The 14750-nt window shown below is 37.4% G+C and overlaps 1 protein-coding gene across 1 annotated transcript in view; it reads right to left on the bottom strand.

The window, feature by feature from the left end:
• nicn1 (nicolin 1) overlaps positions 1 to 12091 on the bottom strand; it is a 39252-nt gene extending 27161 nt beyond the window's left edge. The window contains exon 1 of the mRNA XM_082137938.1: positions 11999 to 12091. The gene's annotated coding sequence lies outside the window, so the exon portion shown is untranslated. The remainder of the gene's footprint in view (positions 1 to 11998) is intronic.
• Between the last annotated feature and the right edge of the window lie 2659 nt (positions 12092 to 14750).

The following is a 14750-nucleotide window of genomic DNA, read 5'->3' as shown; positions in this document are numbered from 1 at the left end:
AAGTGCATTTAGCATGATATGTCCCCTTTAAAGCCTATTGTATCATATTTGATATCGACATGATCAAAACTCTGATTGACAGTTTATACTTTTTTGGCAAGTAAAATTTAGTATAATTTTCTTATGAAGCAAACGTAGTATAATTTTTATATTGTAAGTTAAATTTCAAGATGAACACTTACTGGACTGAAGCAACTTGGGTTTACTTAATTATCCATACATATTTTATTTTAGAAAACTCATGTTTAAATAAGTGTATCAAATATGATCCAACAAGCTTTTGAGGAACATTTATGTTTCTCTCAATTACTGTATTGCATTGCATTATATGTGTAAAAACTAATGAGCTTTGATCATAAAACTAAGCATTTAAATATCATCGTACTAAGACACATTATTAGCAGATATAGAGTGACAGCTGATATTTATTTGCATTTTATATTAGTGGTCTGTTATAAATATCTAATTGATTTACATTACAAACATCTGAATTTGCTGATATAAATATCAGCATCTGATATTTGATTTAATAATATGTGTCTTAGTAAAGTCTGTGTAGAGAGAATGGTGTCGTCTTAGCGGCCCCTAATTTAATAACAAATGATCATTGCGACGGAACCAAATCAATTAAAACTAACTTTAGATGGAAATAACTTAACTCTGCTGTAAAGCCGAAACAATCTCTGTTACCTTAAATTATACGCTTATCTCTGTAAAGCTGCTTTGAGACAATCTACATTGTTAAAAGCGCTATATAAATGAAGATGACTTGACTTGACTTGACATCTGCACCAAATTGCACATATTTGCAGAGTTTGGGCCTGCGAATAAAATTGAGGTGTGACCCTCACTATATCATACTGTATGAGCCATAAAAGCCTGATGTATCAAATATGATACTCGATAAAAAAAACTTTTTCATCTAAAGTTTCAATAAACAAAAAATATATAATCATATGTCAGGCTTTACAGGGTTAATAAAATTTGCTGTGAAAATAAATAAATATTATTAAATCAATTTAATTAAATTGGATCTATTATGTCCTTTTTTTTGTGTAGGTCCCTTTAAATGCAAATGAGCTGCTGCTCCCTGCCCCCTTTCCAGAAGAGGCCGGAGCCTTTACAGCTCATGCTTTGGATAGTCCTGCAAAACTGGAGAATCTCACACACTCAGGATGTCAGAAGCTATCAGGTGTTCAGCCGTATGTGTTCGAACCCGTTTCGGGACACTGATGGAGGGACTCTTTTACAATGCAACAGGACGTTTCTGAATGGTTAGTGGATAAATGTATGTAGTTGTTGTGGAGTTAAGTTGATTCAATTCAAATTAGCTATGAATAAAAAGCTAGTGTGTAGTGACAGCCTTATGTACTGGAACAATATCCACCTTACAATTTAATAAAAGTGATAAAGTTAATGTATTCTTTTAGAAAATACTTAAATTATTCTGTTTTTAAATCAAGTCCTCACAATAAGTGTGGCCCAATCTCGTTGTAAACCCTGTTAAAACACTCAGTGTTCCACTTACAATGCCTGTTCATGGACTTTTTTTCTTCTTTTGGTGCTGCTAAAATGAATGCAAAGTGAATCCATTGTTTGAACTCCAGCTAAACACAAGGTTCAATTAAGTGGCGAGTTGCTCATTTTGAACCTCATTAACGGAGGGGAAAAACTGCTGAGGCGCCTTGAGCAGATCATGCCAGCGTTTTACACTGTACCTGGAGCTGCGGCGATAACTTACTGGCATCATTAAATAGGCACTGTGAAAGCGCTTTCAGATCCCAAGGAAAATTCATCATGACATTTATTCCCTTTGAAATAATCTATTGACAAAATATGACATGAATTCCTTCATGCATCGCAGGAAAGCGGGTGCAGTGAAATTTGCAGCCCATTCACGCTGCGTGTTGACTTGAAATGTTTACTCTTCGACACCAAAAATATAGAAATATACACGTATGCATGTATATATTTAAGAAACATTTATATGCATGTATGTACTGTATATATATTTCTACATAATTTATATTATGTAGAAATATTTTAGATATAAATAACACATTTTTCTTACATGTATACATGCATGTGTGGTATATTTATATATTCAAAATAATTATACACAGTACACACACATATATTACTTAAACACATATATTACTTATTTTGGATGCGATTAATCATTGCCCACCACTAGTGTATATATACAGTGGGGAGAACAAGTATTTGATACACTGCCAATTTTGCAGGTTTTCCTACTTACAAAGCATGTAGAAGTCTGTAATTTTTATCATAGGTACTCTTCAACTGTGAGAGACGGAATCTAAAACAAAAATCCAGAAAATCACATTGTATTTAATTTGCATTTTATTGCATGACATAAGTATTTGATACATCAGAAAAGCAGAACTTAATATTTGGTACAGAAACCTTTGTTTGCAATTACAGAGATCATACGTTTCCTGTAGTTCTTGACCAGGTTTGCACACACTGCAGCAGGGATTTTGGCCCACTCCTCCATACAGACCTTCTCCAGATCCTTCAGGTTTCGGGGCTGTCGCTGGGCAATATGGACTTTCAGCTCCCTCCAAAGATTTTCTATTGGGTTCAGGTCTGGAGACTGGCTAGGCCACTCCAGGACCTTGAGATGCTTCTTACGGAGCCACTCCTTAGTTGCCCTGGCTGTGTGTTTCGGGTCGTTGTCATGCTGGATGACCCAGCCTCGACCCATCTTCAATGCTCTTACTGAGGGAAGGAGGTTGTTGGCCAAGATCTTGCGATACATGGCCCCATCCATCCGCCCCTCAATACGGTGCAGTCGTCCTGTCCCCTTTGCAGAAAAGCATCCCCAAAGAATGATGTTTCCACCTCCATGCTTCACGATTGGGATGGTGTTCTTGGGGTTGTACTCATCCTTCTTCTTCCTCCAAACACGGCGAGTGGAGTTTAGACCAAAAAGCTCTATTTTTGTCTCATCAGACCTCATGACCTTCTCCCATTCCTCCTCTGGATCATCCAGATGGTCATTGGCAAACTTCAGACGGGCCTGGACATGCGCTGGCTTGAGCAGGGGGACCTTGCGTGCGCTGCAGGATTTTAATCCATGACGGCGTAGTGTGTTACTAATGGTTTTCTTTGAGACTGTGGTCCCAGCTCTCTTCAGTTCATTGACCAGGTCCTGCCGTGTAGTTCTGGGCTGATCCCTCACCTTCCTCATGATCATTGATGCCCCACGAGGTGAGATCTTGCATGGTGCCCCAGACCGAGGGAGATTGAACGTCTTCTTGAACTTCTTCCATTTTCTAATAATTGCGCCAACAGTTGTTGCCTTCTCACCAAGCTGCTTGCCTATTGTCCTGTAGCCCATCCCAGGCTTGTGCAGGTCTACAGTTTTATCCCTGATGTCCTTACACAGCTCTCTGGTCTTGGCCATTGTGGAGAGGTTGGAGTCTGTTTGATTGAGTCTGAACAGGTGTCTTTTATACAGGTAACAATTTCAAACAGGTGCAGTTAATACAGGTAATGAGTGGAGAACAGGAGGGCTTCTTAAAGAAAATCTAACAGGTCTGTGAGAGCCGGATGATCAGAAACTTATGTCATGTAATAAAATGCAAATGAATTACTTAAAAATCATACAATGTGATTTTCTGGATTTTTGTTTTAGATTCCGTCACTCACAGTTGAAGTGTAGCCTACCTATGATAAAAATTACAGACCTCTACATGTTTTGTAAGTAGGAAAATCTGCAAAATCGGCAGTGTATCAAATACTTGGGGTTAGCTTTAAAATAAAGTAAGTTACCTGCTTAAATAAATTTTGAGTTCATTGAAATAAAATAAACAATAATACAATAAAGGAGATTGGTTTAATAACTAGAATCTCTAAATAATGGGTTATCTGAACCACATTAATTATCTAATTTGATTTGACAAAAAAAAAAAGTTGATAACAAATCATGAAAATCATTTTTTTACAGTGCAAGAGGCTCACAGATATTGTTTCAGATGTAATTTTTTTTTTTACTGTGCAATTTCTGCAAATACTCCAAATACACTAGATGAAAAGCCCCCGAGTATCTGTGAAACATTTCTTCAGACACTTGTTTTCAAACGTACCATCAAAGAAAGAAATGTGGGAAGCTGGTGAATGATTACTATTGCAAGAACAAAGCCAAGAGCTCTAATCAAAAGCACCATGATAATTTGCGCTTCACAGTATGACATACTTTTCCAAAGAGGGAACTGCTGTTGTTTTTCAGTGGATATTAAGAGATGTGGTTTTCACTGCAGTGGTGCTGCATTAATACGACTAAATGGAATTTCAGATCAATGAAGTGGAGCCTGTAACATTTACATAAAATCTCTCTGATATTATTGTGCGCAGACATTTCGCTTTAGCTAGATTATATATAAAATAGCATGATTAAGAAAAACAACTGTGAGTGCTACAAAGGTGTTTGTTCTCTATGGCATTGCTAGTGTGTTGCTAGGCAGCTTCTTCATGGGAAAATCTCCAAAATAGTTTCAAAGTCATTCAGTTTGAATGATTTTCAGTGCTGAAATTATGCTAGATGAAAGCGTTCGAAAAATAGTTCATACCAATGTAAATCTGTTAAGTGCGGAGAGTACAACGCTATCTCACGACCAATTCTGTCTAAACCCATGTGATGGGTAGGTTTAGGGGCGGGGTCAAGTGTAGGATGACCCATGCTGGATGTCATGCTGGATGACCCAGCCTCGACCCATCTTCAATGCTCTTACTGAGGGAAGGAGGTTGTTGGCCAAGATCTTGCGATACATGGCCCCATCCATCCGCCCCTCAATACGGTGCAGTCGTCCTGTCCCCTTTGCAGAAAAGCATCCCCAAAGAATGATGTTTCCACCTCCATGCTTCACGATTGGGATGGTGTTCTTGGGGTTGTACTCATCCTTCTTCTTCCTCCAAACACGGCGAGTGGAGTTTAGACCAAAAAGCTCTATTTTTGTCTCATCAGACCTCATGACCTTCTCCCATTCCTCCTCTGGATCATCCAGATGGTCATTGGCAAACTTCAGACGGGCCTGGACATGCGCTGGCTTGAGCAGGGGGACCTTGCGTGCGCTGCAGGATTTTAATCCATGACGGCGTAGTGTGTTACTAATGGTTTTCTTTGAGACTGTGGTCCCAGCTCTCTTCAGTTCATTGACCAGGTCCTGCCGTGTAGTTCTGGGCTGATCCCTCACCTTCCTCATGATCATTGATGCCCCACGAGGTGAGATCTTGCATGGTGCCCCAGACCGAGGGAGATTGAACGTCTTCTTGAACTTCTTCCATTTTCTAATAATTGCGCCAACAGTTGTTGCCTTCTCACCAAGCTGCTTGCCTATTGTCCTGTAGCCCATCCCAGGCTTGTGCAGGTCTACAGTTTTATCCCTGATGTCCTTACACAGCTCTCTGGTCTTGGCCATTGTGGAGAGGTTGGAGTCTGTTTGATTGAGTCTGAACAGGTGTCTTTTATACAGGTAACAATTTCAAACAGGTGCAGTTAATACAGGTAATGAGTGGAGAACAGGAGGGCTTCTTAAAGAAAATCTAACAGGTCTGTGAGAGCCGGATGATCAGAAACTTATGTCATGTAATAAAATGCAAATTAATTACTTAAAAATCATACAATGTGATTTTCTGGATTTTTGTTTTAGATTCCGTCACTCACAGTTGAAGTGTAGCCTACCTATGATAAAAATTACAGACCTCTACATGTTTTGTAAGTAGGAAAATCTGCAAAATCGGCAGTGTATCAAATACTTGGGGTTAGCTTTAAAATAAAGTAAGTTACCTGCTTAAATAAATTGTATAAAGATTGTATAAAAGACAGGTGCTCTATTTCTATGGCAGAATTAGTGTGCAGATTTTGCCGCCTTAAAATATTAAAATAGTTTTCTGGGTATTTTAAATTCTGATGTTTACTGACAGAAAGAAAGGTGATTATAAGGCAGCTTGAGGGTGTTGTTTTGTTATTCAATTATTTTATAAAAAATTTTCCCAGTTATTTTTATTTTTATTTTGTGTCGGCTTACTTTGAAGGAGCCTTAAAATCTTAAATGTTGTTTGGAGGTCTTAAATTATCATGTTTATTGACAAAGATTAAAGATTTTGTTATTTCTTTTCTTTTTTTTTTTTTTGCTTTGAAAGAGCCTTAAGATCTATTTGTGATGCGATCTGGGAAAACCCACCACATGGTGAAATTTGATCTATTACAGGTTTTGATATCATATGGAAGCTGGTATCAAGTCCTTTCCAAATCTGTTTTTATTTGTATCATAGCTTGTTGGTAGCAAAAGTTATGTTTATCTGAAGTCGGCCGATCGCTATGATTTTCTGGAACGGAATTTTGAGAAAAACAGGTTTAATTAACTGTCACCGTCGGGACGCTTCTTGTCCATCTCGCGATTGTTATAAAACTGCGTGACGTTATAGTTTAAACAGGATTGGCGCGAAATGCGCACTATACACATTCACTGTTCATGTTATGTGGTTTATTTTAAAGGTAAACTATCTTTGTAGTTTTAAGAGACGGGTGTATCGTGTATGGGATATACGGCGATTGTTTTTTGTTTTTTTTTCACGTCTGCCGGGCGTTAGAGAAAATGTTCGCATAGAATGCATTAGAGAAAGAGAGTATTTTCAGCTTGACACTATAAATCGCTGTTTTTCTGCATTAAACAAGGGAATTTTGCCAAGCTATTTTCAGAGATAAGAGAAAAGATGTTATAGAATAATTTAATGAAAAAAAAAAAATTGACAAAAAAACTGACATTCAAACTATTTTGGAATTTACTGAAAACGGCCCAGTGCGACATCCGACGGGTTTTCCTAGATCGCATCACATTTATTGACAATACAAAGACAAGAGACTATTAAGGCAACTTTTTTAAGTAAACTTTTTTTTTTTTTTTTTTTTTTTTTGGTTTGTGTTTTGGTTTGCTTTGAAGGAGCCTCGGAGGTAAAGATGGGCGCTTAAACAAAAATGCACCAGAGTCACTCTAAACATAAATCAAAGAATTTACCGCTCATTTTGTTCTTTTTTTTCAGCTCTGCATGAAAATCAATAATAAACGTTCAAGTATGCAGCTCACTGTACTGCATTAAAAAGACTGTCAATGCATTTCATAATATATATGGGGATACAGTTTCTATACTGCCTAGAGTAGCAGATCTGGACTATGTTAAACAGGGAGGGTCTTTGGTTAAACCCCACAGGCATTTATTGTATTGGATTTATTTCTGATCACCCAGTCCTAATCACCATTCATAAAGTTCTACTGAAAGTATTGATGTGGCCTTAAAACTTGAATTTCTTAAATATATATGTAAATTTTTTTCATTAAAAGCTTTAAACCACCAGAGAACCAGCACATAATATATTCTGCTTCCCTGCAAAAAATAAAATATCTATATATTATAGGATCCACTCTTAAGACTATCAAAATATCCTTCATAATAACCATTGGAGTTGAAGAGGTTCTCTGTATCTAATGCCGTGTTTTAAATGCAACACCACATGTTATTTCACACTTTATTTTGGAGCTCTTCCATATTATGAGCAATTCCACAGGGTCGGACATCTCCGCAGAGGAAAACACAAAGGAATGAAGTGTATTTTAAAAGATGACATTGAAGAGTAGGCATAAGTTCTGCTTACGCTGAAGCAAGCACTTCAGAACAGCCCTTGTGGAGCGACACTTGCATCCTAGTGCCATCTTAGGATTCATTCACTGCACACCAACAAAATAGATTTCAATTACATAAAACCGCAGCTGAACTTGTTTTATATGAGAATGGATTCAACAAACCGGGAAGTCATATTCCTAGATGAATCCCCCCTACCTTATTTTTAATTTAACATGAGCACTGTATATTTCTGGAGTCTGGTCATATACTGAAGTACTACACCTCTCATATATTTACAGCCCTGGAGAATTATTGGCACCCCTGGTAAATATGAACAAAGAAGGCTGTGGAAATAAATCTGCATTAATACTTTCATTAAAGATATTCACAAAATCCTTTCAATAAATGTGTTTCTCCAAAACACATATAGGCCACAATTGATGGCACCCTTTTATTAAATACTTTTTGCAACCTCATTTTGCCAAGATAACAGCTCTGACTCCTATGGTCATATAGTTTTCTTCTATAATGCCTGATGAGCCTGGAGATCAGAAACCATTCCTCCATACAGAATCTCTCCAGATCCATGTTGGTGCTTCTTCTCTTCAGTTTTCTATAGGGTTCAGGTGTGGGACTGGGACGGCCATGGCAGAAGCTTCATTCTGTGCTCAGTGACACATTTTTGTGTTGATTTTGATGTTTGTTTTGGATCATTGTCTTGATGGAAAATCCAACCACGGCCCATTATAAGATTTACATTATAGAAGAGGCCGTCAGGTTTAGATTTTGTTTTTATCTGTTGGTATTTGATAGAATCCATGATGCCATGTATCTGAACAATATATCTAGGACATCAGGCAGAAAAATAGGCCGTGAACATGGGGTACTTTTTATCCCTGTTTGCACCAAACCGATCTGGAGGGTTTGCTGGCAATAATTTTTTTTTTCTTTTTTTTTTTCATAAATTTGAATCTGACCACAGAAATCAGTCCCATTTGAAGTTCCAGTTGTGTCTGACAACTGAATATTCTGGAGATTGTTTTTGGATTAGAGCAGAGGATTTTTCTTAAAACTTTCCCAAACAACATGCGGTGGTGTAGTAGCTGTTTGATTTTTATTTAGGCTTTCTGACCCCTATTTTCTGCAATTCTCCAGATCAACAAACAAACTCTGAGTTTCAGAGTAGGTTTAGAGTTGACAAACCCAACCTGGTTTAGATCGGTATAAACGTTCTCTGTCAACTCAGGTTTGATCCAGCGTTTGCGATTTAACTCTGAAGCGCCTGCAACTGAAAGTCTGACACGTGTGGCAAACAGCCAATCACACGGAACACGAAGAGCGTCAGTTCGATCCACTTCACGCCTACTCCAGAGTAGGTTAGATGCGTAGCATAAGTTATCATGGCGATGAACCTCGCTAAAAACCAATCCACCTTCTCGAATCCCGAAAATCCAGAGTTTGCTCAAACTAATCTCAAACTTACCTGGGGTGCGTTTCCCAAACAACGACGTAACTCGCTGCTTAACTACAATAGTACGATGCATCGTTGAAGAAATCAACTAGCTAGTCACGACTGTTTCCCGAAACCGTACTGTCGCAAAGTGGTCGTTCAACCACGTTGGTTTATGACGTCACGCACGTGTGGGAGTAATAACTTATTTTAATGAAACCATTTGAGATCGAATTAACACTAACACTAAATTACGGACATGACATCTGAGGACTATTTCTCATTTTTCTCAGTTATTTTGCTTTATTTCCAGATTCGATCATAGGCTCGTTCTTAGATAGTCGAGCACGTTCGCACATGCGCAGTCTTCAAAAACGGTGCTTTAAATCTCTTGACAAACTAAAAGACGTAAATGACATTTGTATGTATTCTAAATAAAAGATAGAGATTTGTACTGAATGTCAGCTTGCTTATTTTGCTCACGATAAGGATTTATTAAGTCCACATGTCATGCAAACTAGAAACTCTGCTTCTAACCACAGCTCGAGAGCTGTCGTTCCAACCACACAACTTTGCGATGCTGTTTGCGAATGTTCGTTAGAACGATGGTTTAGGGAAACACTGACTCGTTGAACTATGCTGATAACGACGGATCTTGCAACCATAGTTGGCTAACGATGCTTTTGGGAAACGCACCCCTGGGTAGCAACTGAAACTGGCTTCATGGAACAGGCCACAGCTGTGATCATTGGAGAGACTAAGGCTACGTTCACACTGTCAATCCAAATCCGATTGGAATCTGATCTACAATTATTGACTGTCCACATTGTGTCTCGCAACTGTTCAGATTAGAATTTTCGTTTACATTTTCCGTAATATCTGCGTCGGTTTCTATGCCAGTCATGTTGCATTGGTAGGAATGCGCCAAAAACAACAACCGCGACCGCAGCTTGGGTGGGTTTGCAGTACAGATGTTGTCTTCTTTATAACATGTCAGTGTGTAGCCGTCGCGCTAGACTACTGCGTCAGAAACATAGGAGGCTGGTATGAGCGGCTTTGTTCTGCGCTGTCGTCTCCGCCGGTCTCAAAACATGCCTCCATTATATTGTCATTTTCTCCTTGTTCGACACTTTTCAACTACACAACCTTTCAAACTTCACAAACTTTCAGCATGCTTCCCATAACAACGTCTGACGTTTACATTTTACATTGCGTGAGAAAGTCACACAAACCATGCAAAATCTGATCAGTGCGGTAAGACTGAAACGGATTTCCAGAAATGCGGATTTCAAACCACATATGAATTTAGCTTGAAACGGATTTGTAAAAATCCTATTTCATCCTTTTATTTATTTATTTATTTATTTATTTATTTACTCAAATAAATCTAAATTGGATATCTGATTGGATTTCAATCCGATATTTACAAAAATCAGATTTGGACTAACATCTTTAGTTGATTAAAACTTCTTAATTGCCCTGATGGTGGAAATGGGCATTTTCAATGCTTTCAACGCTTTTCTATTTTCTTACAGCCACTTTCTATTTTGTGAAGCTCAACAATCTTTTGCTACACATCAGAACTATATCCATAACAATGAGTAAAACCAAAGAATAGATTAAAGGAATTTGGCCTTGGGTTTCCTCATATTTATACTTCTGTGAAACAAGAAGTCTTGAATAGAATGAATTGCAATTCTATAAAGTATTATTCATGGATAACCTAGAAACAATAGGGAATTTTAAAATGGTTATTTCCAGACCAAGAAAATTTATGGAAATAAACAACATCTGTGCAATATTTAATAATTTCCTAGGTGTGCAGCTCAAAAATATGTAATATTTATCAGCACATTGTGCTCTTTGTTATATTCCAAGTAGCCTGTATGTACATGTATGCAATAAACAATCTTAAGTAGTTTGTCTTTTACCGTTTACCTAAGACATATTAGGATAACAATTTACACAATCCTATGAATGCCCTTAAAACGCATAATCAAATCAATAATGAAAATTGAATTAAATTATATCAAAGGAGGGGGATCACAGGGATGTCCATGGCGCCAGGCCTGTTTATATACCTTAGCAATCATCTAGCAACACCCTGGCAACCACTCACCATACACCATAGCAACTAACTGCAAAAACATTCAAAACACCTTAGAAACCAGATAGCAACACCCTAATAACCACTCATAACACCATAGGAACAAACTGAAAAAACATTCAGAAAACCTTAGTCTCCACCTAGCAACACCCTAATAATCACTCACAACACCACAGCAATGCACAGAGAACACCTTAGCAACCATCTAGAGATCCCCCAGTAACCCACTCACAACACTGTAACAATGCACTGCAAAAATACTCAGAACACCACCCTAGCAACCACTCACAACACCTCAGTAACTGCCCAGCAACACCCTAGCAACCACCTAGCAATGCAATGTAAAGTGCACATTAAAATTATTAACCACATTAAGTCTCACTGAATAAAAACTTTTACATTTTTTTAAAGAGGTTTCACCACATAGCAAAATCAGAACTATTTTTGTTATGGTTAAGTTAACTTTTTGGCCTTTTTCATTAGACAATGTTGTCTTTCCTAACCTCCCTCCATTCTCTCACTCTTTCACTTCCCCCACGTCTGGGACTCCCCGGCTAAATTAAGGAAGCAAATTGTCCATTACGAAAAGTCATTAGACACAGAGAATACATTAGGACATTGTTATGGTTGAGAATATTGTTTTCTGTTTTAATCAAACCATTAACACGTTAGCGCAAATCAAGGACGGTGCTATCATCATCCATTGGACCCTTGAGGAATGGCTTTTAACTCTCTCAGAGTGAGTTTCATTGATTAAAGTGATCCACAAGGGCGAGAACTCTCACTTGACTTACCCCAAAAACCCCCAGCTGGATCCAAACCTTCAGTATCACCTGAGCTAATCAAGGGTGAATCAATGGAACAGCTGACATTTGAAGTAAATCCGAACTGTGAAATGAAAAACACACATATAGAGGAACTAAATGACATATTTTCTACTGTGCATACAAAATCAATATTCAGCAAGTGCTGTTTACCGAAGAAACAGTTCAGTACCCTGGATGACAGATCTCAAATTCTTTTCCACACTATAGTTTCCTGGAAGACGTCTATTTCCATAAATGTGTCGCACACCGTGGCGTATATGGTCAATGGTGTGCGAAATGAGTCATCAATGACAAACCAAGCCTCAGTCTTGCAAGGTCACACAGGCGTCAATACAGTAGATGTCAAGATGTCAGTAGATCTTATAAAACACCTCCCATTTAACTTTAATTTGATTGACATCTAGATCGGTTCATTCATAGAATGTTTCTGTAGAACTTGAAAGAACATTTCAAGTCGCTTTTTTCCATTCAAGAAAGCTATAGTTTGGCTTCAGAATCATATGTACTGGTTTTATGGAGGTTTTGTGGTCCCTTGACAATAATGCTTTAGTTTTGTGAAAATATGCATGCATGTATAGCTCTTGTGAGAAAGAAGAGCGCTTTAGCGTAATTATTACAGAAATAATGTACTTTAAAAGAGAAAACAGTCACACTTTATTTTAAGGTGATCTTGTTACAGTGTAATTATACAATTAAGTAGTGAGTAATATTAATTAGCTACATGTACTTACTATAGGGTTAGATTTAGGGTTAGTTGCATGTAATTATGCACGATGTATAGTTATTACTACAGTAACTACATGTAACGTGTAACAAAGACACTAAAATAAAGTGTTACCGAATATACTTACAGCAAGTGTGAACTGAACATAATGTTTTTGGACAATTAATTGCATGTTATTTGCACACACAAAAAGGAAATGTATTATAGTTTGAATTTATATGATTTTTATGCTTTTTCTTTTTTTTTACTCAATTCATAATTACTTCTAGTGTCTTTGAAATATGGTTAAAGTGTACTGCAGAATGTACTGACATTTATGGTTAAACTAGAATAATTTGAACAATTTATTTAAACTTGTGTCATGTATTTAAATATATTTGCCATTACACATTTGTAATGGTGATGTTGCAATTTAGTACATTTAAAATATATTGAATATTATAATAAAGTACTCTGCATGAATAAATTGTGAAAAACAGTGAAATGCAAACTTATATTATTATGCAAACCTGCAATAATTAAATGTTAAATAACACAAATATACTTTATGAATTTAATCTCACTTTATTAACCAATGTCTTTGCCGGTGACCTTTGACGATACAATACAACCATACTAATAAGCAAAAATGATAAACATCACATTTGTGTTTTTATTTATTTATTTTTATTTCTGAAGTAAGAGTGTTTAACTTTCTTCTCCTGTGTCCTGTTCTTCTTCTTCTGTGATCCAGAACAGCAGCACAACTGAAAGGTTTTTGGATTTTTTTTGTTATTAAAATACAAACAAGCAAGCCCGGGTGAGAAAACAATACAAAAGTAACATAACACATTACTTTCCATAGTAGTAACTAATTAAACTGAACTAAATTACACTTCGAATTCACTTTGAGCTGAACTCAAAGATCTAAGACTTTTTCTATGTACACAAAAGGCCTATTTCTCTCAAATATTGTTCACAAATCTGTCTAAATCTGTGTTAGTGAGCACTTCTCCTTTGCCGAGATAATCCATCCACCTCACAGGTGTGGCATATCAAGATGCTGATTAGACAGCATGATTATTGCACAGGTGTGCCTTAGGCTGCCCACAATAAAAGGTCACTCTAAAATGTGCAGTTTTATCACACAGCACAATGCCACAGATGTCGCAAGTTTTGAGGGAGCGTGCAATTGGCATGCTGACTGCAGGAATGTCCACCAGAGCTGTTGCCCGTGAATTGAATGTTCATTTCTCTACCATAAGCCGTCTCCAAAGCCGTTTCATAGAATTTGGCAGTACATCCAACCGGCCTCACAACCGCAGACCACGTGTAACCACACCAGCCCAGGACCTTGTTACTTTTTAATGAGTTGCGCAATATTGTTGTCAGCATCCTTTCTCCTGTTGTTTGTCTCCGGGCCTCTAGCGGTCACCTGTGTTCCCCTCTGCCTTGTTGCCTTAGAGTATTTTAGCTGTGTTTTTTCCCCTAGTTCACTTGGTTTTTGAGTCTTGGCTTTGTGTCTCCTGCTGTGTCCCACCGCTGTGTCCTTCCAAGTTATCCAAGCTATCCCAATTAAGGTGTTCTTAGTTATTTGATTTTGTTTTTCTCCTCTTGTGGAGTTATTTTATTTCTCTCCTGTGATTGTAATACCTCTTTCTGAGAATAACTTTTGTTGGATTTTTTTTTTTACTTGCAAAGTAACCTTTTTTTTATTAATTTTTTTTATAAATCTACTTTGCCTGGAGTATTGCTTTGAGTGTTTTGTTTGGGTCCAACATTATCTCCTCTGTGGCTAAGTGGTTGATCTCTCAACTCACCACACTTGAGACCTGAGTTTGAGCCCGGCTTGTGATAATTGTAACATATTTTAAAAGTAAATTTCCCAAACATTGCTAATAACCATAAAGTACATAAATATTTTGTTCTAAAATAGACTTGCCACACAAGCTGGTGAAATAATATTTTTTTAATCCCTTCACTGAGTGTGTTCCCAAGATGGCCGCCAAGTGAACT

The sequence above is a fragment of the Leuciscus leuciscus genome (assembly GCF_965113295.1).
Source record: "Leuciscus leuciscus genome assembly, chromosome: 15".
Taxonomy (NCBI): Eukaryota; Metazoa; Chordata; class Actinopteri; order Cypriniformes; family Leuciscidae; genus Leuciscus; species Leuciscus leuciscus.
Note: the sequence above shows the minus strand (reverse complement) of the source record. Positions and strands in the feature narration are given on the sequence as shown.